Source organism: Rhipicephalus microplus, chromosome 2 (assembly GCF_043290135.1).
Source record: "Rhipicephalus microplus isolate Deutch F79 chromosome 2, USDA_Rmic, whole genome shotgun sequence".
Classification (NCBI taxonomy): Eukaryota; Metazoa; Arthropoda; class Arachnida; order Ixodida; family Ixodidae; genus Rhipicephalus; species Rhipicephalus microplus.
Genome location: NC_134701.1, coordinates 223,471,955 through 223,496,616, shown reverse-complemented (window position 1 = coordinate 223,496,616; position 24,662 = coordinate 223,471,955). Strand labels below are relative to the sequence as shown.

Genomic DNA, 24,662 nt, shown 5'->3' with positions numbered 1-24,662 from the left:
GCGACAACGCGGCAGCACGCACACACACAAGAGGGGAGGGGGGGGGGCGGCAGCACACAGCACGTTTAAATGCAAGCTTTGTGGACAAGAAAAACTGACACCTGCCCCCGGAACACCTGATAAGGACGCTGCAGCTGCCATACATAACAGATCGTAGGGTTTTACTCGAATGACGATTATGAGGCACACTGTGGTGGAAAGGCTAGCCGCCGTGGCAGTCAAAGGGGTATGGCGCTCGAGTGCTCACCTGAAGGTAGCGGGATCGAATCTAGGTCGCTTTTCGGTGAATGTGAAATGATATAGGCCTGTGTGCATAGATTCGGGTGCGCTATCAAGAACAGCGAGTGGTCGAAATTTTTGAAGCCCCCAGTACGTCGTCTATCATACTCATATCGTGGCTGTGGGACGTGAAACCCCAACAATGACTATACTACTTATGGAGGGCTCGAGAATTTTGAAACATCTGGTGTTATTTAACGGGTGACGATATCACCCAATTTTCTTCGTTCAGCGAACTAGGAGCGCAGAGAAAACACAAAGGACGAAGCGAGGAACCACACAACACGAGCGCTCAACTAACAACTGTTAGTTGAGCGCTCGTGTTGTGTGGTTCCTCGCTTCGTCCTTTGTGTTTTCTCTGCGCTCCTAGTTCGCTGAACGAAGAAAATGAATTACCAACTGGCCCACATTTTGATCCTTTTGATATCACCCAACACACGGACCTCTCGACATTTTCGCCTTCATCAAAACGCAACCGCCGGGGTCGAACCTGCGACTGACTTTTGAGTTAGCAGTTGTACCCCGCAACCGCTACACCACCACGGCGAAAAACGACGCTGCGACATTATAGGATACTCATAGGAACGAAAGGGAAAGCATGCGCGCACGACTGAATACTTATGAGCATTCAGGATAGTACTGGTATGTCACAAAACCAGAAAAAAACTAAACCGAATCCTCACCAGCGTAATCGTTTCCTATAGTAACGTGACCCAGTGACCACGGCCTGAGATTAGACCGTGGAATGGAGACTTCACGCAGTTGTGATGGCAAATGAGATGTTCAACCTATCTACCACTGCAAGTTATCGACGCAATTAGTGACGTCCACTTACTACCTGATCTTGGCTCCTTGTGAAGTTTATGCGAAATAAATTATCGATATGTGGGCTTCAAGGTCTCAAAACCACCACATGATTGTGACAGACACCGTAGTGGAGGGCTCCGGAAATTTCAACCACCTGGGGTTCTTTAACGTGCACTCAAATCTGACCACACGGGCCTACAGCATTTTCGCCTCCATCGAAAATGCAGCCGCCGCAGCCCGGATTCAACCCCACGACCTGCGTCATGCAAATTAAAGATAACGCATAGATTCATTACACTGCGATAACTGCCATTTTCTACATGAGCGCGATGTTGAAGCTTATGCCCACAGCACTCCATACAACTTAAAACCTGGACACCACCAAGTTAGATAAGCGCATAGAATGCTCAACCTATACCCACGTTATCACACCAAAGCTGCCAACTCACGTCATTGGCCATTAATCCACCATGATTACTATATTTTGCAACCAATTGATCAAACTCGATAACAACAAACGACATGTTAAGTACCTGAAATGTCACAATGCATATTCTTTGTATTACCAAAATTAGAACTGTCAAACGTACTGCTTCATTGCTCGTGACAGTTTTTTTAACCATCACCAGTAAAATAATACTTGCATGCCATTCTCGTGATAACTGCATACACATCAAGCACGGACACCCATCTTGAGGCTAAAGACCGTGTTTAGAAAAAGTGCTTAACGATTTAGAGTACCGTACATGGTACTCAACTAAGAGCATAAAGCCGTCCCGTGGCCCTCACATTTCATGAGGCCAGGTCGAGTCGTTAGTTGACTGAGGTACACGTCGGCTCAAATATAACACGTCAATGCCCAGATATCACTGCCTAGTCACGATACAGACCCTACAATTGTGTAGCTGATTTCATTCCGGGAACTTGAACATCCTGGTAAATGTCAATCAGTATTCTGACATGCCTACTCAGCCAGAGTACGAACCTTTAATCAATAATGATAATAATATGCGTAGTGTTTATATTTGCCGACGAACAGTACTTGCGGTTTGAACTGACACCAGCTAGCACGAGCGCCATCAAGCGATTCGGAGGAGCGCCCCAAGTATGCGGATTCCTCCGATACCAAACGCTATACATGCACAAAGACAGTAGAAAGAAAAAAATTGCCCGCAGCTTCCCTCGGGGGAACACTGAGGAGGATGCGGAAGCATGTAATTGGTTAACGGGTGTTAAAGTGCGACTTACTTGGGTCGATGGCTAAATTGGTTAACGTGGTTGTGAAATGGGGTGTTAAATGAGTGAACATGTGCGTTGGGCGTGGCATACTGCTTGGCGCGCCACGCCGCTACCTCGGCGCGCTTGCGCTCGCGGGCAGCATCGGGATCGGCCTCTCGTCGCCGACGCTTGCACTCGGCTTCCCGTTTTCGAAAGTCCGGGTCCTCTTGTCGACGCTTACGTTTCAAAGCGGCCGAATCCGGTGCTGCTGCTCGACGCTGACGTCTCTCAGCGGCTTCACGTTCTCTAAGTTGAGCATCTTCCGCTCGACGCCGACGTTTACGTTCGGCGTCGCGAGCTCTTCTCCGCGCTGCCTTGTCTTCGGACGACGACTTGGTTGCGGTTCCGCCAACACTTTGGCCGGCGCTGGTCGAAGGGACGTCGATCATTCTGTTTGTGGATTCGTTGGCATTCATTTCACGGCGACTTCGGACGTCGACGCGCCGTACAAACCAACGGACGAGCGGCAACTGAGCGAGCGAGCGCCGACCTTGAGTATATATACAGCGCGACGGCGCATGCGCTGTCAGCTGTCGAATGTTCTCGAAGGAGAAGCGCGCGCGGCACAGATGGTGGGCGACGGCGCATGCGCGCGCGTCAGCTGTCGAATGTTCGAGAAGCGGTGCGGACGGCGCACTACAAGGCGCGAGTATAAGATGCTTCCGCATCTAAAAAAAGCCTTGGCATAGTCAGTCGAATGACCACAAGCTTTCCCCGAACACACTCCGGAATTTCGTGCGCTTTTTAGGCGCGATGCTCCTTGAGCCGTGCGTCCCCGATGTATGTATGTAATAGTAGTAGTAGCAGTAGTACGTAGCCACCTCTAGTTTAGTCCTTGGAATCCCCGCTGGACAGCGTACTTGTATATGATGAATATATGATGAAAAGATGCGAGATGGCGGCCCTTGGAGTGTTCACTAGATGGACGGACAGAAAGACGCACGGATGGATGGACGCAAGCAAGAACGGACGGGCCCTTCACCCCACTCATCATCATTCACTCCCTGGATATGCTGTGATATTTGTCTTCCCTCAGAATGTGGCGACGAATGCTTCGGCCCTACTGCTTTTTCCAACTCCCCCCCCCCCCCTTATATTTTGTTTCTTTATTTCAACCCCTTCTCTTCCCCCTAGGCTCACCGCAGGCGTCCAAGGGCACATGTGAATACAAACTCAACAACAACGTAAGCGGACGCGAACACTGAGATTGGTGAACATTTTGACGGCACGCTTCACTGGAACACCATAAGCACTAAACTTCCGGAGTCAACACGCTTCCTGATGTTACTCCGGATTGCTTAATTTGATCTCGCAGGTTAAAAATTGGCAGATCCCACGTACTGTGGGAATCGATTATATGCGAAGCACGAATAAGGACGGCAGACGTAAATTATGCCATACATGACTTCCATGTCATGATTATCATGTTTGGACGTGTCACTTACCTTCGTCATCTATTTACGTCACGTGAGACCAAACTTCGTAATTGCGGAGCTATCAAAAAGGCCGCCAGCACGCTATGAGCGTACCATGTAGTCACCTTTTAGATGACATGCATGTCATGATTATTATGTTTGGACGTGCCATTTACTTTTGCCGTCTATTCACGTCACGTGATACCAATTTGGGTGTATGTGGAGCTAGCGAAGCGGCCGCCTATGAGCGTGGTATGTTGTCATGTTCTTACATGACAAGCATGTCATGATTATCATGTTTGGACGTCGTCCATTCACGTCACGTAATACCAAAGTTGGTATACGTGAAGCTAGCGAAACGGCCGCGAGCGCATCATGAGCGTGAATACTGTGTTGTTACATGACACGCATGTCATGATTATCATGTTTGCGCCAGTCATATACCTTCGACATCCAGTGAAGTCACATGATACCAAATTTCGCATATGTGGAGCTGACGAAACGACCGCGACCGCACCATGAGTGTCGCGTGTAGTCATGACTTACATGACAAGCATGTTATGATTTTCACAATAGGGTTTGTCACTTATGTTTGCCATGCAGCCATGTGATACCAAACCAGTTTTGCGATGTCATGTGTACAAAACCACCGAAAGAGCAGCAAAGATCATGAAATGTAAATCATTACATTCATGTCATAAATTTCATGGTATGACTAGTCAGTTATGCTCGTAATACCGTCATGTTGTTTCATAACAATTCTGGTATCGATATCATCGTCTAAACGGCTAGGAGAGCTAAAAGTAGTAGGCGGAAAGATAGATAGGCTCAAAGTCTTCGAAATTCGCTAAGAAATGCTTCGCATTTATTAACATAAAGAATGGTCCCTTCTCCCAAATGTACAAAGTTCCGGTCAATTATTAGAATAGAAATCAACTTAAAGAGCGAGAACACTGGCAAAAGAATTTCATGGCACACGACAAGAGGTCGCGACACGATGAAGACAAGAGGTAATGGAAAACCAGCCTATCGCTCACACATTATCCGATGCCTTATATGAAAAAAGCACGGTAAATTCCTGACTGCTGGAAAGTTTCCTTACATTTCCACTTTCTATATTGCGAATAAATCAAGGTTAAGCTCACAGCAGAAAACAATGATGCAGGTCCGGCGAGCGCCGCACGCTGAAGCGCCTCGCACGTCAGCGCGGCCCCGCACGTGGCTGGTAAGTTGTAACGCGCACCGCGGGCAAACACGACCCCCTTTCACAAGTCGCACAAGATGGCCGCCAACGGCAGCCAGCGACCAGCCCTCCCTCCCCAACGCCGGACTACTTTATGGAGTCACGTGAAGCGCCGCCACCACCCCGTGCGAACGTCATCGGCTACGAAGGGACTATCCGCTTTTCGTTCCCACCAGCCAAAGCCTTTCCGACTGCACAAAGGCTGTTAGACGCAAAACGCCAGTCCAATAACAACGCAAAAATAAATTTACGTTTATTGGTTTTCGGAAGGAATGTACGCGCAGCATGTTGGCAGCAATCACAGTGTCACACATTCGTGTTTACGGACGTTTTGTCGCTACCTGCAGCTGGTGTATAATCATTTACTCAATTTCTATTCCATTTATGCCATAATTACATTTAATTACTGCGCTACAGTGAACATGTATTAACCCCTATAACATCCTTAGCTTCATTGTATCTTCGTTTGATTAAAAAAACAAGCCCTCGAGGTCATTTTTACTGCAATCAATGCTTCTAAAAGCGGTACAATCATACAACAAGCCACCTCAGCTGAGAAAGAAAATAATCATAGCTGGAACAGCGAAACAAGCGAGTTTTACGACGTTGTCCAGTACGCGGATTATGTACCAGTCGCACCAAATACTAGGCGTCAAAGGCAGTAGTGACAACGCGCGAAGTGTCCGGTCGAAGATAATGACTTACGGTAGCCGAATTACAGGAACCGTACACACTACCTAGCCGCCAAAAGCTAAAGGTTGCACAGGAAACGCCGCAAACGTCATGGAAGTTTTCCCGGCTGCCGTAACCTGCGCCATCTCTTGGCGTCTGTTCAAACGAGATGCCTCTCGGCGCATTCCTCTCGCCTCTTCCCTCCGAGGAGGCCCTTTGTCGGGCGGCAGGCAGACCAGTCGCGGCGGCGTGAACACCCGCGGATCAGCTTCAGACAGCGCGATGCAGCACGGATCAGAACTGTCCAAAATCGCGCTGCGTCCGGAACCTCACGTAAGCCGATCAGATCGTCGCGACGTGGACTCAACACAAAGTGCGTTTAACTAGCATACTAGCCTGCTTCAGCGCCTATCCTTTATGTCGAATGGTCTTTCCGTATCACACTAGCGAACGTAGTGCCCTCGATCGTGAATATTTCCGTCTGGTGAAAACGCAGCGTGTGCTACCAGCGTTTCACCGTAAGCGAATGGGGTTTCTGTAAGATAGTGTGGTGCGGCTTAAAACGTATTTCACATGCCTGAACGTACGCCGATTTCATAACAGCGCGATAAGTGCGCCAAGTTAGGGTCGAAAAATACTCAACATGCAAAAGGCGTTGTGCGTGAGCAGTTTTAAGGTGTTACACGTGGAGTGAGATCGAGAAAGGACGTATCGGTTACTGACCTTGTAATGTGGTTGAGGAGGTTGCGACGGGGAGTGGGTGACGACGCCCATTCGTCAGCGTTTCACCATGACGACCGAAATGCCACACGACACAATCGGAAAATGAGTATACAAAAAAAAAAACAAGAAGGGTGCACGAAGGCGCACGCTCCACGAGCTGCTTCCACTACTGCCTTCACTACGTACGTGGCATTGGCTCAAAGAAAACTGGGAGAGGGAAGGCCAAGGAAAGGGCGGAACGGGAGAGCCACAGTGGTTTTCATCCGCGCAAAAAAGTAGTACCTCCGGACGACGCATTGTTGTATATTTTTAGGTCACGTGGGGGCATATTCGCTTTCTAGTGCCAATAAACACATCGATGTTTGTCTTCACGTCTAATTTGCATTGCTACTATTTTACTGGGCTCATTATTATATTAACATTGAAAATAGGCCACAACTCATTTCTCAATGAGACGGTAAGCATTAGGCTAACCCAGCGTGTTGAGAAAATAAAAACCTAATGCCTATTAGTTGAGTAGGGGCACACGGCATTCGAAGCACTTGCAAGTTGCCACTTATACGAGCATTATGGCTGCACCACAGCTCACCCTCAGGTAGAGATGTGTTTCTGTGCTGATTCTCCAGAAAACTAACCCACACCACCCCCTATATATATACTTTTTTATCTGGCTGCGCTGTTCTCATACAATAATTCGGCTACTTCAGTGTTTGCATCTGTTGCTGTGTCAAAGAACGTTTATGTCGAGAACCCGCTAGCCTTGATGCCAATGAATTGAAGCAACAGCGCAAGGAATCAGTGTCACTAAATATACACCATTGCTAAGACTTAGGAAAGGCATTAGCCTCGAAAATGAAATAATCAGCATAGTAGGATGCGTCGCCACCTCTCAAATGGCACACTCTTCTGCAGCAATTAATTACCAGTGATAGCAAAACGACACATATATCTAGGAATAAATCCCTACGCTTTTTGATCGATGATGCAGCTTGCTGCACCGGTACCGGGCGCTTGCCGAGGCGGTGGCGCCATCTGTTGCGCGAGGCAGGTACAACTGCCTGAGGATTTCCTCGCGATTTTAGGTAAATTAGTACAGTTATCTCTTGATTATTTCTGTAGCTTCTGTTATTTTCGACCTTGGTAATTTATGCCGCACTTGCTTTGAACCCATTTAGATTTGTTTTGGGCCTCTAACCATGCGACAAGGGACAGTGAATAAACGACGAGGCCTCAGATGCTTACCACCCAAAGAAAGGTGGCTGAACGCGCAGCTTTCTCCCATGCAATCTGTACTATTGTCAGTCCAGAGCCAACGACCTACCTTTCTTTCACGTTCATAATCTGTCCCTGTATACCGTACCAACCACAACTGTGACCCAGATGCACTGGAACGGATTTTGATTGATATGTGGCGTTTAACTTCTCAAAACCAGCATATGATTATGAGAGACGCCGTAGTGGAGGACTCCGAAAATTTCGACCACCTGGGGTTCTTCAACGTGCACCCAAATCTGAGCACACGGGCCTACAACGTTTCCGCTTCCATCGGAAATACAGCCACCGCAGCCGGGATTCCTACCCGCGCCCTGCGGGTCAGCAGCCGAGTACCTTAGCCACTAGACCACCGCGGCGGGGCACACTTGAACGGAGGTCTAGGCCACCGTTCTCGAGGCGCAACCATGCAGTCACTCGTGCACAGCATTCAACTTTAGACAGTACCGGTAACCGTTCGCAATGCTGAAGATAGGTATCTCGCCTCACACCAAGCTGCCCCTCCCCATGCCGCACACTCGAACCCCAGTGGGATCACCGAGAACAAAACGGTACCCGCGAGTCAAGTCAAGCGCCCTGGTCCGGGGACACCCGATTGCCGGACCAGAGTCGATGGCGAACATCGCACGGCGTCCAGACCTCATGGTTCTCGCAAGAAACTCCCTCGGTTTCGTCGCTCGCTGGCGGCGCACTTGGTAGTCGGCACCGTCTCTTTCGGTGGTTCCGCGTCGACAGGGTTTCATATTATTGTATGAAACTCTACGCGGGTCGAGTCGCTGGCGTTTGGCTGCGTTCATCAGCGCGGCGATGCCGTCTCCATTCAGTCTCTTTGAGGCGCATGGTGCGATCAGATTGCCACCCGATACGCATGCCTTCTGCACGCCGATTCACACGATCGGCCTTACGGCTGCGATCGCGTGTATCGGCAGCCTCCTATTCTGCTGTGCGCTGCACTAGTAGCTAACTTGAAAGTAACTTGTGCGTAACTAGATTCTCATCATCACTCATTACTCACGAGAGAGTAATCACGAAGAAATTACTAGTGCACTATATCATGTCAACTGCTAAGTAATGCTTTTTCTTTAAAGTTGTGCGTCTGTCACAAGCTACTGTTTCGTTGTATCACCATCGTCATCACGAGCCTATAATATGTCCAGTGCAGCTCAAAGGCTCCCCGTGCCCAGTGGATCCCATTTTACACCGGCGTACGCTAATGTTAAAATAAAGGATACCTTCAAATTTACTCGGACAATGACTTCCAGTAACCAGCTCGCAAAAGACGGAGACAAGAAATATTATATAGGCGACGAGAATTACTTCGCTCAAATGTGTCCTTCGAAGCAATACCGATGCGCCCTTAGTCGCCTACTCAACTTAGCCGCACTCGAACATCTTACTTCTCGAATTCATCCATCCATTCATAAGTACTTGCTCGAACAACATAACCTCCGGTTGTGACCTACACTGCATTCTAGACTGAACCGGAAAATAAAACGCACAATGCGAAAATCGTATAAATCAAAGAGGTTCAAAAAGGAGGAAAATATGCGTACTCCTTCAGCAACTCACCTTCTTTAGCAACCCTAAAGTAGCTGGTGAACTTGAGAAGCCATGCCTTACTTCTGCGGCGAAAAGACCACCTAGCAGCGACATCTTCGCCGCAAAACCAACGGCTCTGCAACTTGCAAGTCTCGTGGCTTGTTGGCACGCATTTGAGCCAGCACGCCTATACATTACCGTATGAATGAATGAACAACTTTATTTATCCCTTGTTAAAGGGAAGGGGGCAACAGGAAAGGGTGTGGTGGGGATGAACTACTTGAAGTAGTCCTCCTCTACCCTCTCAGCCCACTCCAGGATGGCCTCCTGGATAGCGGGCCTCGAGCTGCGCAAGGCAGCCTCCCACTGCTCCTCACTAGAAATTAGGCGTTTCAGGAATGGGGGAAGAGGGTGCTTAGGGCAGCGCCACATGATGTGGTTCAAGTCTGCTGTGGAGGAGGCACAAAATTTACATGAGGGGGAAGGATAACAGGATGGATGAATGCGGTGTAGGAGGTAAGGCGAAAGAAAGGTGCGAGTCTGCAGCTGTCGCCACAGAATTTCGCACCTGCGTGAAGATTTGCGCGTGAGTGGCGGGAAGGTTAATCGCTCTAAACGGTAGTGTGTGCAAATATCGTGGAATGAAATAAGGCGATCCCGCGCTGTAAATGGCGCCTCATTCGTAGCGAATTGCGACACATCGGATGCGTGTGCCCGGACTGTGAATCCTCGGGCACTCGCATGAGCCGCCTCGTTTCCGGCAAGGCCCGCATGCGCGGGAGTCCAGATTAGTGCTACAAGTCGATCAAGGGGATGATGCAAAAGTAGGGAAAGGGCTGGCTTAGAAACCCTGCCCGCTCCGAAATTATATATAGCTATTTTGGAGTCACTGATTATAACGGATGAACTAGGTATTGTCAGGGCCAGGGCTATGGCCGCCTCTTCCGCTTCCTCCGAAGAAGAAGCAAGAACGGAGGCGGCCGCAGCGACCTGGCCGTGAGAGTTGATTACCGATATTGCATAATGATGCCTGTTTCCGTAATCGGCGGCGTCAACATAGAGCACATCATTGGAGGAGGAGAATTGTTTTTTGAGGGCCCTCGCGCGCTGCATCCTGCGCTGTTTCTGGTGCTCAGGGTGCATGTTTTTTGGAAGTGGTGGAATGTATAGGTTCTCGTGTATGTGGTGTGGAATGGTGTACTTGACCTTAGTGATGGATGCCGGAGTGACAGAAAGGGTTTGTAGAATGTGTCGGCCTGTCACGGTGTTAGAAAGTCTGTTATACTGAGATGCAATATGGGCTTCTCCTAGTTCAGCAAGGGTGTTGAAGGTGCCAGTACGCATAAGCCTTTCAGTGGAGGTCCGTATAGGCACCCCTAAAGCGAACTTATACGCTTTGCGTAAAAGGATGTCTATCTGGTCGGATTCTGATTTAAGAAAGTGTAGGTAAGGCGTTGTAAAAGTTATTTTACTGATAACGAAGGCTTGGACCAAGCGGAGGAGTTCGGCCTCCTTTAGTCCGCCATGTTTATTACTGACCCGATCCAAAAGTCGCAAGGTATGATCAACGGTGGTGTGAAGTGTCTTTAGTGTGTATGTGTTGAGCCGATTGCTTTGAATGTGTAAACCGAGCACGCGGATCCTATCCACTCGAGTAACTGGTACGTCATCTAGAATTACCTGTATATTGGATATGTGTTTTTCGCCCCCTCTGTGAGATGGTAGGAGAAGTAGCTGAGATTTCTGTGGGGAACATGAAAGATTCATAGACCCTGTAAGTGCCACAACCGTATTTGCCGCAGCTTGCAGGGTGTCTTGAATCTCTCCATCGGAGCCGCCAGTCATCCAAAGAGTGATGTCGTCGGCGTAGAGTGAAAACTTGAGGTCAGGGATAGATCTCAATGCTTGCGCCAACGGCATCATAGAGACATTAAAAAGAAACGGTGACAGCACAGACCCTTGGGGCGTGCCGTAACTTCCCAAAGCGTAAGACTGAGATTGATCTGCGCCTATGTGTATGGTTGCGGTACGGTTGGCTAAAAAAGTAGCTATATAGTTATATGTCTTTGCGCCAACCCCTATGAGATTAAGCTCGCGGAGGATGGCGGAATGAGCAACGTTGTTGAAAGCTCCATGGATGTCCAGACTCAAGATTGCTTGCGTATCTAGGCTGCTGTTGGGTGTAATGATATCATGCTTCAGTCGAAGCATGACATCTTGACATGACAGAGATTTTCGAAAACCCACCATTTCTGGTGGATAAACATTGTTGTCTTCCATGTATTTATTCAGACGGTTGAGTATAACGTGTTCAAGCGTTTTACCAAGACAAGAAGTTAGTGAAATAGGCCTGAGATTGGAAGTGTTCACTGGTTTGTTTTGCTTTGGAATGAAAATTACCCTGGCATCCTTCCAGGAACTTGGAAGGGTGCCAGTGTCAAAGCAGTGATTGAAATAATCTGTGATTGCCGTGACGGAGTTGTCGTCCAGATTGCGAAGTACTTTGTTGTTAATGTGGTCTGGGCCTGGTGCTGACGTTGTGCGCAGAGTGGCCATAGCATGCCGAACCTCTGCTTCCGTGATAGCGGCGCTCAATAACTCGTTGGGCTTTCCAGTGTACTTTGGTGTGTTATACTTCTGAGCAGGAGGCAGATGTTTATCGCGGAGGTCGTCGAAGAGTCCGTTTAGATCGTTTTTGTGAGCATATACAAGTTTCTTTATGCTCTGGTTTTGATGTGTGCGTGATGTGGTAGGGTCTAAGAGGTGGCGCACATTACCGTAAGATGTCTAGGTACATTGGTAAAGAACCACTTTCTCGGTCGTATTCGCTGAAAGTTATTTCAGGCTCGCTTTTTTTCTGAATAGCAGACTTTTACAACTCTAAGCTAGTGATCTGTAACAGGTAAGGATAAATGGTGCGAAACAAAACGTTTTGTGTCTTGACTAATGTCACTTAGACGATAGTTATGAAAGTGACTTCACGATCGTTTGACTCGCCAGAGCTGTGCGCGCAGGCCACAAACTATGCTTAAAGCAAGAGCCGAGTACTTCATGAAACAGGAAACACGCTTCGTATAGTGACACCGCACAACGAGTAGTTGCGTAATAGAGGAGAAAAGGTCACTGAAATCACCTTTTCACTGTCTCATGCACAAGCTCTCAATATGACATTTGCGCTCAGCTGTATTTGCATTTTTTTATAAAAATGCGCATTACATGCCTCACGAAAGCGGAACCGTAAACCAGTTCAGGCACTATGTTTGAACTGGGAGTGCTTCAATTATTCCTTTAGAAAAGCCTGTTTGCAAAACGTGTCATAGACGTGAATTCACGATGCGTTCAGTTTCCTACTACCTCCTATACTTTTTTCTTGAGGTGGCTCGGAAGTTGTATTACCCCAACACGAGTAGCAACAACGTACCGCACTGAAGGCGGGTGAACCCCGCAAGGTGAGTAGAATTAGGAAATGCACGAATTCCACTAGGCCACTCTAGTGCACTTAATGAAACGATATGCAAGCTGACATCACAAAACCGCGTTATTGGGCAAGTCGACGCAGGTGCATTTCGAGATTACGCCACGAACACGTCAAAGGCACTAGCGGCGCCACCTACAATTGCCAGTACACAACGTGAGACGGGCCGTCACATTATAAAACAGCACGGCTCCAGCCGCGCGGCCCCTGTGAGGAAGAGTACTGACGCGACCGTTGAAAACGGAGGTGAAGGAGGTAGCTTTTTAAAAATGGTGGTTCTGTAACAACCTTTCAACACGTTTCAACTGACCTTAGCAAAAGATGCAGAACTTGTAGCCAACGTCCCACGCAGAGACGAGTGTTGTCGCCCTCACCGCCGGCGTGCACCAGACGGCGCAATTCGAATCTCGCGGAGGAATCATGCAGAGGAGACAACGAGCGGCGAACGAGTATTGTAGCGCCTGCAGCCTCCACACGCTGCCGGCCAAGCGGTTTCGCTCCCGCCGCGCCAGTCGAGAGAAAGAGCGCGCGCCAGCACGAAGAAAAAAGAAAACAAGCGTACAGAGCAGACCGCGGAAGAGTACACCTCACTCCACGCCGCAGATGCCCCCTGCGTCCGCGACGCAAAGTAGTTCGCGGTTCTGGACAAAAATGTTCGTCTCAACCGTGAACGTGTGCCGCGACATAAAAAGTTGGCATGACAGGCACTAACGAACATGTGCGCATGTCTTGCCGCGATTTAACCGACAGTAACAATGTACTTGTCCGACCTTCACGTACCACGGGAGCGCGGCTGCCGCCCGAGGCGCCTATGTGGCCAAGGCAACAAAATATGTTATCGGCGGAGCTGCCGTTGGCGGCTACTTCAAGCCAAATCTCGTCGTCGCCATGGCTAATTTCTGGCTACTTTTAGCTTTGACGCAATGAGTAGCCATTGTTTTCAAATTGTGTAAAGGTAAAGCAGGCTATTTCCACCAAGCTTTTCTTTCGTAAAAGCCTATACTGTCTCTCCTAAGCCTATGTTCCCTCCCCCCATTATCTCGCTGTTGCGCATTGAGGCACTCCACCGCAACTCATGGCGACCCTGCAAACACGAAGGGGCGTAGTTAATGCACGTTGGAAAACGTGTAACCATCTCACTGCCAACAACCTATCCTGATTGTGCACGCTAGTTTTCAAACATGACCGATAGCGCGTTTTCTCGTCCCAACTTGACAAGAACAGGCATTCGCTACAAAATTAGGCCGGACTGTCATCTCGACCAGATTTGACTAGCTAAAGATCGACTGATACTATATGAGCTCTAGTAATCAAATTCGATATGCGGCTTCAAGTAGCAACTGCTTCAAAATGCAATGTTCTATTTGCGGGGTGTAGTGTTTCAAGCTTACTCCGCCCCGCCGCGGTGGTCTAGTGGCTATATAAGCTACTCGGCTGCTGACCCGCAGGTCGCGGGTTCGTATCCCGTCTGCGGCGGCTGCTTTTCCGATAGAGGCGGGAACGTTGTAGGCCCATGTCCTCAGATTTGAGTGCAGGTTAAAGAACCCTAGGTGGTCAAAATTTCCGGAGTCCACTACGGCGTCTCTCATAATCATACGGTGGTTTTGGGACGTTAAACCCAACATATTTATCTATCTTTCAAGCTTACTCCACATAAGACAAGAATTTCATCTATTCAACATAAAGTATATGCATGGCGCAGTGGATTCATTATAGTTCCTTCTTTTATATGCAAACTATTTGACCCGACGATCACGCAAGAGGAAAAAAAATTGTGCCTTCATTTCTATTATCTTCTTTATTCAAAATGAAATTACGTATTGTTCAATGGCAGAAGCTCCACCCATATAACACCGCTTCTGTTCAGCTTGGCAACAAATTTGGCAATAAAATAAAATGGCATGGCTACTTTGGCTACCTTTAGCTTGAGTTCTGGCCACTTCTGAAATTGACAAACGGAAACTTTCCCCATTATCGGCGCAGTTAGGTAGAATACCTCGACCTATACGCAGAAGATCGTCTTGCACGTATCGCCAAAATTATGTTGAGTGCACCTATTTAATGTATCTAACATTTATTCAAGTTGCTCACAAACCTAATGCTGATCATAAGGCAAAAGAAAAGACCCGCCGCGGTGGTCTAGCGGCTATGGGGCTGGACTGATGACCCGCAGGTCGCGGGATCGAATCCGGGCAGCGGCGGCTGCATTTTCGATGGAGGCGAAAATGATGTAGGCCCGCATGCTCAGATTTGGGTGCGCATTAAAGAACCCCAGGTGGTCGAAATTTCCGAAGCCCTTCACTACGGCGTCTCTCATAATCATATGGCCGTTTATGGACGTTAAACCCCACATATCATTCAATCAGGCAAAAGATGAAAGCCTTGCTTCAAAGCGACCCGACAGTACAAGTGCCGTTGGGAAGCTAATCTGCATAACGTGAAATCCCGAGCTCCCAAAAACAGTGCGGCCCTGCAAGTTGGACATCATTCGCTTTTTTCCTACGATCGGCAATCGATCCGGTGTGGAATTGTGTGTGCAAATCATTCAGTACGCACTGCGCGTAATGCTTTATGTCATTCCATTCACGCTGTAGCTTACAGTTTCAGAATTATCTCAGCACATGCGCCCAAAGAAAGGATGCTCCATGCCGACGCTGACAACCAAGCAAAGAAAGCTAAGGGAGCTTGAATTCCCCTCGTGCTCAAGCTACGCAATAACGTGTTCATTGAACACCAGGTGAACGATAATCCTTCGTTGACATTCGCCGAACAAGAAGTTGTTCCGATCCCTAGACAGAATGACAGGGGACGCACGGCGCGCATGCTGCCGTGTTTCCTCCTAATGAATTGCTCACTAATAGTTTCAGCGAATGTTTGCTTGGGAAAAATGGCCGTTATCAGGCACGGCGTAGTTGACGCGTCATTCGCTCGGTGCATTTTCATCGGCAGGTGAATCAAAAGGCCCCGTCTTTATTATATCATGAGCGTGTATGATGGTATACGATGAGCGTAAGAAACTGCAGTCGCTTTAACTTGCACGTCGGCGGGCCACCAAGCACGACATACCATGAGTAGGCATCAAGGAAGAAGAGAGTGGTTACAAAATCCGGACATGAGACTTGAACTAATATGGCATCTCAACACAGAAAACATATGTCCCATGCACTGTGTGAATCGATATAATGCGCGAGGTAGTTGGCGAAAAGCTGCATTCACCGCATTGTCGGACTTTGAGACAAGCCAAGGCATTCATGTGATGACATGTTCACTATCGCATGTTTTTCTTCGACGCGGGTACATTCCGTATACATGCAACGTATATAACGTATATTCTGGTGCATACAATACATGACCTCTCGTTCATATTTGTCATAATTACGCCATATCAATGTTCACATTTATCAATCTAACGTAACGGCTGCGATCACACCAAGACCGTGGCATGTAAGTCACGGCGTACATAATATGGATGGCTTCAGGCTAAGTGTCACTTGTGTTAGTCGTACACTCATGTCATGCGCCACACCAATTTCGGTATATATCGAGTTAATGAAGCAGCCTCGAGAAAACACAAAGACCATATGATGATGTGGTCACGATTAAGTTGACACGAATGTCATGATTTTCACGTTACAAAGCAGAATTTGTGTTCCCTAGGCGGATAGATAGATAATGTAAAGATAGATAATAGATAGATAATAGATAGATAGATAATAGATAGATAGATAATAGATAGATAATGTATAGATAGATAGATAGATAGATAGATAGATAGATAGATAGATAGATAGATAGATAGATAGATAGATAGATAGATAGATAGATAGATAGATAGATAGATAGATAGATAGATAGATAGATAGATAGATAGATAGATAGATAGATAGATAGATAGATAGATCATCTATTTGCCTTATTTTTTTTTTTGCCTCCAGCCTTTCTTCGCTTCCAGCCAACTGAAGAATATTCAGCCTTCGAAGTGTAGCATCTCGCTTAATAAACGTCGCACAGCGCTTGCAGACAATGACATTCTGCACACGCGCGACATTCACGTGGCCCCAGCCCGCCAAACATGACCGTACGATTTTACAAACATCGGTTACCTTTCACGTAAAACCCACTTTCGAAGGTCGCAGGTTCGGTCCCTGCCGACGGCAAGGTGTCGTTTCATGCACTTTGCTTTCTTCACATTCACATTACGACTACCTCATCCCCAATATATTCCTCGATAAAATTTTCCAGTAATTTTGGCGAGGAGGAGGAATGAAAGAAATGAAAGGCAGGAAGGTCGACCAGACGTATTTCCGGTTTGCTACCGTGCACTGGGCAAAGGGGTGAGCGGATTAAAAGAGAGAAGTGAAGGGCAACGTGTGGGTACATGCGACTTTGTCCATTGCACGCTGTTACGAGCCGCGTCGGTGGCCGCAGCGGGCCCAGTAGGTAGCATGGAGCTGGGTGGTGGTCGTCATTCCGCAGGCAACGTGGACGTTCCCGACTCTCGAGAGCTGAGGCAGAGGGAGAGGCGTAAAGGAAAACTTAACAAGACGTTTATTTACAACATGTTGGACAGTAACGTCCGAACGACGACCCTTCTCGCGACATTCTCCTGTTTTCTTCTGGCGGGCTGCCCCCGCTGCCTCGCCGTGCAGTTCCGAAGATATAGACGGAATGTCTGTTCGGGGAACCAACCACTAATCGTGAGCACAACACAAATGTCCCTTCACACACGTGACAGATGCACGTGGCACACGCGCGGGGACTCGGAAGCGACCACGCAGGAGCAATTCACGGCAGTCCCTCCTGTAGCACACAACCGGCCTTTCACACATTCAAGAGGGGCCCGCCCGTAGCCACTGCCCCGCAGGCAAAGCGCACAGCCGAGACAAACAGAGCCGGTGCAGGTGACAATCCGCCCCCGCACAGAATGTCCGAGATGACGGGAAGGCACGCTTGGGGGCATCCGGCCCAAGGACTTCGTTACTGCTTTGTAACAACGCTTATAAGCAGTCGCGTAGTCCAGTTGTCTTCAGAAAACCTAGCAATGCCCACGTCACTTTGCTGGCCTGCGACGCGTAGAGCCATGAACCGAGGATCTTCTCTTCGGAAAAAGGTCTACTACATAAGTGTCTCTAACGTATCGCTTAGCAAGTTGCGTTCGCTCGCAAAACGATCAGTACACCGTCGTTCGTGCTGGCCAGAGATGTGGATCTCTGATACATTTTCGGTTGCGTCAGTACACATTGAATACAATCTATTTTTTAATCCTTCTACATAGTACCTTCTTTTTATCATACTTCTACACAGTGTGCACGCGACATCTCTTCAAGACGTCCTTTTTTTTTTGGTAGCTTTCATCGGATGAAAAAGAAGATCTCGAACAGCTTCCATTGCTTTCTCTAGCAGCTGCTCTGACCTCAACATCACTGTATTTGAGAAGTGCAGAAGTACACCAACTGGCCCGCCAAGAAGTCTTGGTTCGCCTCTTTACTCGACGATAGTTATAGCGCGAGAACAGAACGACGACACAAAGACAAGAACGACACGACACTATCTTCACTCGAGCTTCAAAGAAAAGGAAGTGACGCGAAACCTGTCTCCGGTCGGCACACCGCAGAAACAACTCCGTCGACTCGCGCTCGAAAGAGGAAACTGACAAAAGGCTTCTTCGGGTTCTCTCCCCCTCAGCCTCCACCGGTTCTGTGACCCTGCGGAACTGTTCTAGTGGGGCACCGTCCGTGCCGCTGCTACAGTGTACTAGCCGCCGTCTGCTGTCACATGATCATAGAGGAAAGAAAGAGCGGGATGTTTTAAGAGGCTCCTCAATATTCCGGTGGCAACGATGAAAGAACACGTCTCTAATTAAGGTTAATAAAAAAAGAAATAGCGGAGAGAAAGGGAGGGTGTTCCTTAGGTTTACTTTATGTACCTTCCCACATACAAAGGTGGAAACAGTGGCCCACGGCAATGTTTTTCCTAACACAAGAGCAGGTTGATTGTGATAGGCGTACCATGGGAGAAAGCCTGCAGTGAGCTAGTCAGGCTGATCATAATGACGTGATGAGTAACAGATTGCGATAGCGAAGGCGGCGTTGTGGGCGAAGAACCCGGCACCGACGAGTGTACGAAAATGCGTCAAAATGGTTGATTCGGCTGAGGGACAGGGTTCCTGTCCCTGTCTGCGTATCACGCTTGCATTTCAAACCACCATGACAAAAATGCGGCCTTTGCATGCGCCGTTCTCCAATAACCGATGTTCTCTGGATCGTAGGCTTGACGGCGACCAACCGCTCCTGATAAGGAAATCTGATCCTTTTTGATGTCATTGCGATGGCTTGTCCTTTCTCGTTGTCGCACTTCATTGTTGCCAGAATATGAACGCATCCACTGCCGGTATCAAGTGAAGTGTGGCGCTGGTAAGCACGTGGATGGAGGTCCAGTTCCCGGCAGGTGAATATTCGGAGGGAGCATCGCGCGATGCTGGGTAGCTTGCACGTGACGTCATGTTAGCAGTTCGGGAACATGCTGGGGCTCCACGACGGTGGTTTTGACGGCGCACAATTCGCGCCGGTGTGACAACGACGCGGCAGGAGCGCATATGGGCGTGAATAACGAAAGAACCTGCATGCGATGTGTTCACAGCATTAAAGTAGCATCGCAGATGTCGCGTCCTCACATGCTTGTGCTCCAACATGGCCGTTTCAGTGACGTCACTGCAAGAAGTAGCCAGGTGCCGTCGCCTGAGGATTGTGTCAGTGCAGCTGGATAACGAAGAATGTACTAGAGCAGAACATCCCCTGTTCGTCTCAGGTGGCCACGCGAGACAGCTCGTTCGCTAACACTTCGTATCGACAAGCGAAACTAATTCCGGGTGATTCCACGAGAGATCGACACGGGTCCAAAAGCTGATATTTTAGATTTCATTGAGTATTTCATATTTCGTGCACCTCTCACCAGGTAGCCCGAAAGTCAACTTCGTTTTATAATTAACGGCATAACTTACGAGAAAAAAAAATATCAAACTTCACCAACACGGAGGCACCGATTTCGTCACCTGTCATTTTCGAACATTGCAGATGCTATAAAAAGACAAATATTTTTGTTTCAAGGAAGATTGAATTCATACGGTTTCAAGTTTGTAGACCTTAAGAAAATAGCTTTTAAATATGTCTAATTTTGCGACAGTTTAAAATAAGTTACGTATTCCCCCTTTTTTTTTTCTCCGAAAGTAATGCAAGCAGCGTTTTTAAACTTGACACGTTTTAAGGATATAGTGTGTTCATTAGGTACATAAATTATTGCTGCCATAGGGCAAATGTAAATTTTTATATATTGCCTAAAAGTTCTCATATTGGCAAAAGTGTACCACACTGAAATTTGAATAATAAAAAAAACCAACTTCGGTTTTTCTTAAAATCTCGTAAATAGACAATCGAAGACGATCATACAGTAATATAGAAAAACAGGTTGCATTATTTAGTTTTTAGCGACAATATTCGTGGTACAAATCAGAGCTTTTGGAGAATGCACTGATAAGTTGAGAAATGCAGAAATCGGAACGGAAAAGCGGCAATAAGCTTCGAACGCGAGTAAACGTGACCGCATTTGGTGAAGAAAGGCTGTTTTAGCAGATAGGAGTAACTATTTTGAACACGGTATTCTACAGTATCTGAATTCACTCTTATACGTAGAGCACTGAGACTTCTAATATGTGGCGCCTCTCCATTACAGATGGAGCTGCTGTGACGGCCATGTGTTTGCAACACGTTGGGTAAGAGAATTGAATGTTGAATGAGTTCATAAACGATTCATAACAAATTTTTATCATTTGGGGCACGAAGACTGCCGCATTAGACTGAAGAACACGCTTTAGGGCAAGTTGTCATCCGTCGTCTGCTCTACAGATAAATTGATGTGCGCCGCATCTAGGAGGCAATGCTTTAGATCATATGGTTCAAAGTAGGGACAAAGATTAAGCCTCCCGTAATTTTATCGAGAAAAACATTGTGAAATTCATTTTAACATACTATACTTCAGTTTTGCATTCGCACTGTGGATCCACAGTGCGTGCATGCTCTCCAAGTGGAACTAAAGACGTCTACGACCACACTGACAACTGTCAAATGTACTGTCTAATTGCTCGTGACAGTTTTTTAACCGTCACCAGTAAAATAATACTTGTATGCCATTCATCGTGATAACTGCATACACATCAAGCACGGACACCCTTGTTGAGGCTAAAGACTATGTTTAGAAAAAGTGCTTAACGATTTAGAGTACATGGTACTGTATTGTGGGAGAGCATAAAGCCGTCCCGCGGCCCTCAAATTTCATGAGACCGTGTCGAGTGGACTGAGGCACACGGCGGCTCGTCCATCCCGTCCATGCGCAGATATCACTGCCTAATCACAATACAGACCCACAATTGTGTCTCTGATTTCATTCCGGGAACTTGAACGTCCTGGTAGATGTCAATCAGTATTCTGACATGGCTGCTCAGCCAGAGTACGAACCTTTAATTAATAATGATAATATTATGCGTAGTGTTTATATTCGCCAACGAACAGTACTTGCGGTTTGAACTGACACCAGCTAGCACGACTGTCTTTCATGCAGGAGAAGGGCAGCCACGCCGTCAAGCGATTCGGAGGAGCGCCCCAAGTATGTGGATTCTCCCGATACCAAACGCTATACATGCACAAAGACAGTAAAAAAAAAAAGCCTTGGCATAGTCAGTCGAATGACCACAAGCTTTCACCGAACACACTCTGGAATTTCGTGTGCATTTGAGGCGCGAAGCTCCTTGAGCCGTGCGTCCCCTATGCATGTAATAGTAGTAATGACGATGTGTGGCGCTTTGTGGCGCAAGGGCCAATTGATGGCCAAAGAGCGCCATTTCGATGAGTAGAGATGCGGACAATGATATGTTGCGTGGCTGTATAGGGGCCTTAAAATTCCTCGCGATAATGCGGGTAAAAACATAAGTATTAAGATCATGGCAGTGGCGTGATATGCATAGTAAAAAGGGTGACAAAGGTTTTGATAATAAAAACATGTAAAAATATTTGGCACTAGCACAAGTGCCTCATCAGCGCCCTTGTGTCCAAGGGCTGTGAAGAGAGTGCTTTTAAATGTAGTCATTGCAGCAGCAACCTCTCTTGAGAGGTCACGCTACGCAATGCCTGGGTATATTACATGGTAAAAACCGACATCTCTTAAAAGAGCTAGCAATGATTTATAGGTGAAAAGTGGTTCCCTACCGACAAACATTGCGGGGTGCAATGGTATATGTTGTCGGTAGGGTAATGGAAAGTGTTGTCTTCTTAGAGTGTCTAATTGTTTACATTGGATTAAAACGTGAAGAACTGTTAATGCCTCACCACATTTGTCACACAATGGTGGATCCCCACCGGACAAAAGATGTGTGTGTGCCTATCCTGAGTTTTGTTAGTGTTACCTCTGTTAGACTTGATTTTGATACTGCTGGCCAATGGCCAAGGTGTGGCTTGATAACGTGTAGCTTGTTTTGTGTGTGTCTATCCCACTTGCTCTGCCAGTGGTACCTGAGCTTTCGTTTGAGAGACGGCTTAAGATGAAGGGGCGGGATCGATATGGGTGTAGTGGCACTGATTTCGTGGACGGATGCAGCGAGCTAATCCGCCATCACGTTGCCTTGAATCTCACGGTGCCCTGGCACCCAGCACACTACAACATGTTGGTTGAGTGTGTAGAGTGTGCATAAAATGGAGTAAAGTGAGACGAGGACAGGGTTTTTTTGTTTTTTAAGACTGTGCAGAGCCGTTACCACACTGAGGGAGTCTGTATAAATTACTGCTTTTTGTATTTGTAATTGTTTGATGTGTTTAGCTGCCACAAGTATCGCATAAGCTTCCGCTGTGAAGATACTTGTGCCTGGATGTAGAGGGCCAGCATCCGAAAAGGATGGGCCGACAGCAGCGTAGGACACAGAGGAGTTAGACTTGGAGGCATCTGTAAGAACTCAGGACGTGTGTATTTGTGTTGAAGTTCCAGGAAGTATGTTCGGATATGGGCAATAGATGCATGTTTTGTAACTTCTAGGAAAGACACATCACAGTCTATAGTCTGCCACTGCCATGGTGGCGGGTATGCTACAGGAGCCATTAAACTGTGTTCAAGTGACACACCAGTTTCTTCAGCTGGACCCTTCAGGCGAACTGAGAAGGGCTGCCTCATTGAAGGCCTGTTTTGAAACAGAATGTAGCTCGACATATCATTATTAGTAGAGTATGAGGGGTGCTTCTTGTCTGCTTTTACCTTAAGAAAATATACAAAGGACATGCAAGTTCTCTGTAGATGAAGCGACCATTCATTTGACTCAACGTAAAGGCTTTCCACAGGGCTGGTGCGAAAAGCACCCGTAGAAAGGCGGATGCCTAAATGGTGCACGGGGTCCAGCATCTTCGAAGCACTTTGAGTTGCAGACTGATAAACAACAGCCCCATAATCTAAGCGGGTGCGAATGAGGCTTCGATACAGATTCCCGAGGCGTTGCCTATCACTACCCCAATGAGTACGTGACAACACTTTCATAACATTCATGGCTTTTAAACATTTTGTTTTTCAATACTTGATGTGCGGTACGAAGGTCAACTTGTTGTCCAAGATTAAGCCTAAGAATTTATGCTCGGCTTTGACAGACAGACGTTGCCCATTCAGTCGAATGTCAGGTTCGGAGTGCATGCCTCTCTTTCGAGAGAACAAGACACGTGCTGTTTTGTGGGTTAAGACGAAATCCGTTTTCATCTGCCCATTTGGAGACCTTGTTTAAACCCAGTTGAACCTGCCGCTCACACATTACCAAGTTGCATGACTTGAAGCCAAGCTGAACGTCGTTGACATATGTACAATATAACATATTGCGGGGGATGGACAAGTGCAAGGAATTCATTTTGATAATAAAAAGTGTGCAACTAAGTACACCACCTTGTGGCACGCCTGTTTCCCGGACAAATGTTTGTGAGAGAACACTGCCCACACGGACACGGAATGTCCGGCTTGACAGGTAACTTTCGATTATGTGAAACATTCTTCCGCGCACACGAGGTGGGACAGGTCTCTTAGAATTCCAAAACGCCATGTTGTATCATAAGCCTTTTCGATATGAAGGAACACAGTGAGAAAATATTGTTTATGGACGAAGGCGTCTCTGATCTGTGCCTCGATACGAACAAGGTGTTCTGTGGTGGATCTACTTTCTCGAAACCCGCACTGAAATGGGTCGAGCAAATTCTTTGTTTCAAGGATATGTACAACTGGGCACTTTATCATTTTTTCGAAGACTTTGCTCAAGCAGCTTGTAAGTGCAATAGGCCTATAACTCGAAGCTAAAGACGGGTCCTTGCCCTCTTTCAAAATGGGAATAATAATAGCCTCTTTCCAGGAGGTAGGGATAGTGCCAGAAAACCAGATAGCATTGTACAAAGTAAGATTTTTCGTGTTTCTGCTGGCAGGTTTTTTACCATTTCATACACCACAAAGCCAGAACCTGGGGCAGAAGTACTGCAGGAGTTTAGAGATGTTCGGAGATCAGCTAGACTGAAAGCTTGGTTATATGCCTCGTATCTAGTGGATTTGTGTTCGAGCTCCTGCTTTTCTATTCTTGTTCTGTATTTTTGGAAAGTGCCAGTATAGTGGGACGAGATGGATACCCGTTCAAAGTGTGCACCGAGGAAGTTTGCCTGATCTTTCAAGGTATCACCCTGAGTGTTTACGAGTGGGAGTGAGTGTACTTTTCTTCCTGCTACCCTACGAACCATGTTCCAGACTTTGGCCTCTTGTGTATATGAATTTATCCCTGATAAAAACTTGTGCCAACTTTCTCTTCTGGCCTGCCTACGCGTTCTCCTGCCTCGAGATTTTATTTTCTTAAAGCTCTCAAGGTTTTCTGCTGTCGGCGAATTCCGCAGCAACCTCCATGCCC

General features: G+C 47.4%; 1 protein-coding gene and 1 long non-coding RNA gene across 6 annotated transcripts in view; one reads left to right on the top strand and one right to left on the bottom strand.

Moving 5' to 3' along the window:
• egg (SET domain bifurcated histone lysine methyltransferase eggless) overlaps positions 1–24,662 on the bottom strand; it is a 139,215-nt gene that overhangs the window by 72,175 nt on the left and 42,378 nt on the right. The window contains exon 1 of one of the 5 annotated variants that reach the window (XM_075876342.1): positions 6,418–6,595. The exons of the other annotated variants lie outside the window; for them this stretch is intronic. The gene's annotated coding sequence lies outside the window, so the exon portion shown is untranslated. Of the gene's footprint in view, positions 1–6,417; positions 6,596–24,662 lie in introns of those variants that run through there. 5 annotated transcript variants of the gene reach the window in all.
• Positions 1–24,662, top strand: part of LOC142775039 (uncharacterized) — a 56,014-nt gene that overhangs the window by 26,734 nt on the left and 4,618 nt on the right. Inside the window, exon 2 of the long non-coding RNA XR_012886652.1 lies at positions 20,432–20,471. This is a non-coding gene — a long non-coding RNA (uncharacterized LOC142775039). The remainder of the gene's footprint in view (positions 1–20,431; positions 20,472–24,662) is intronic.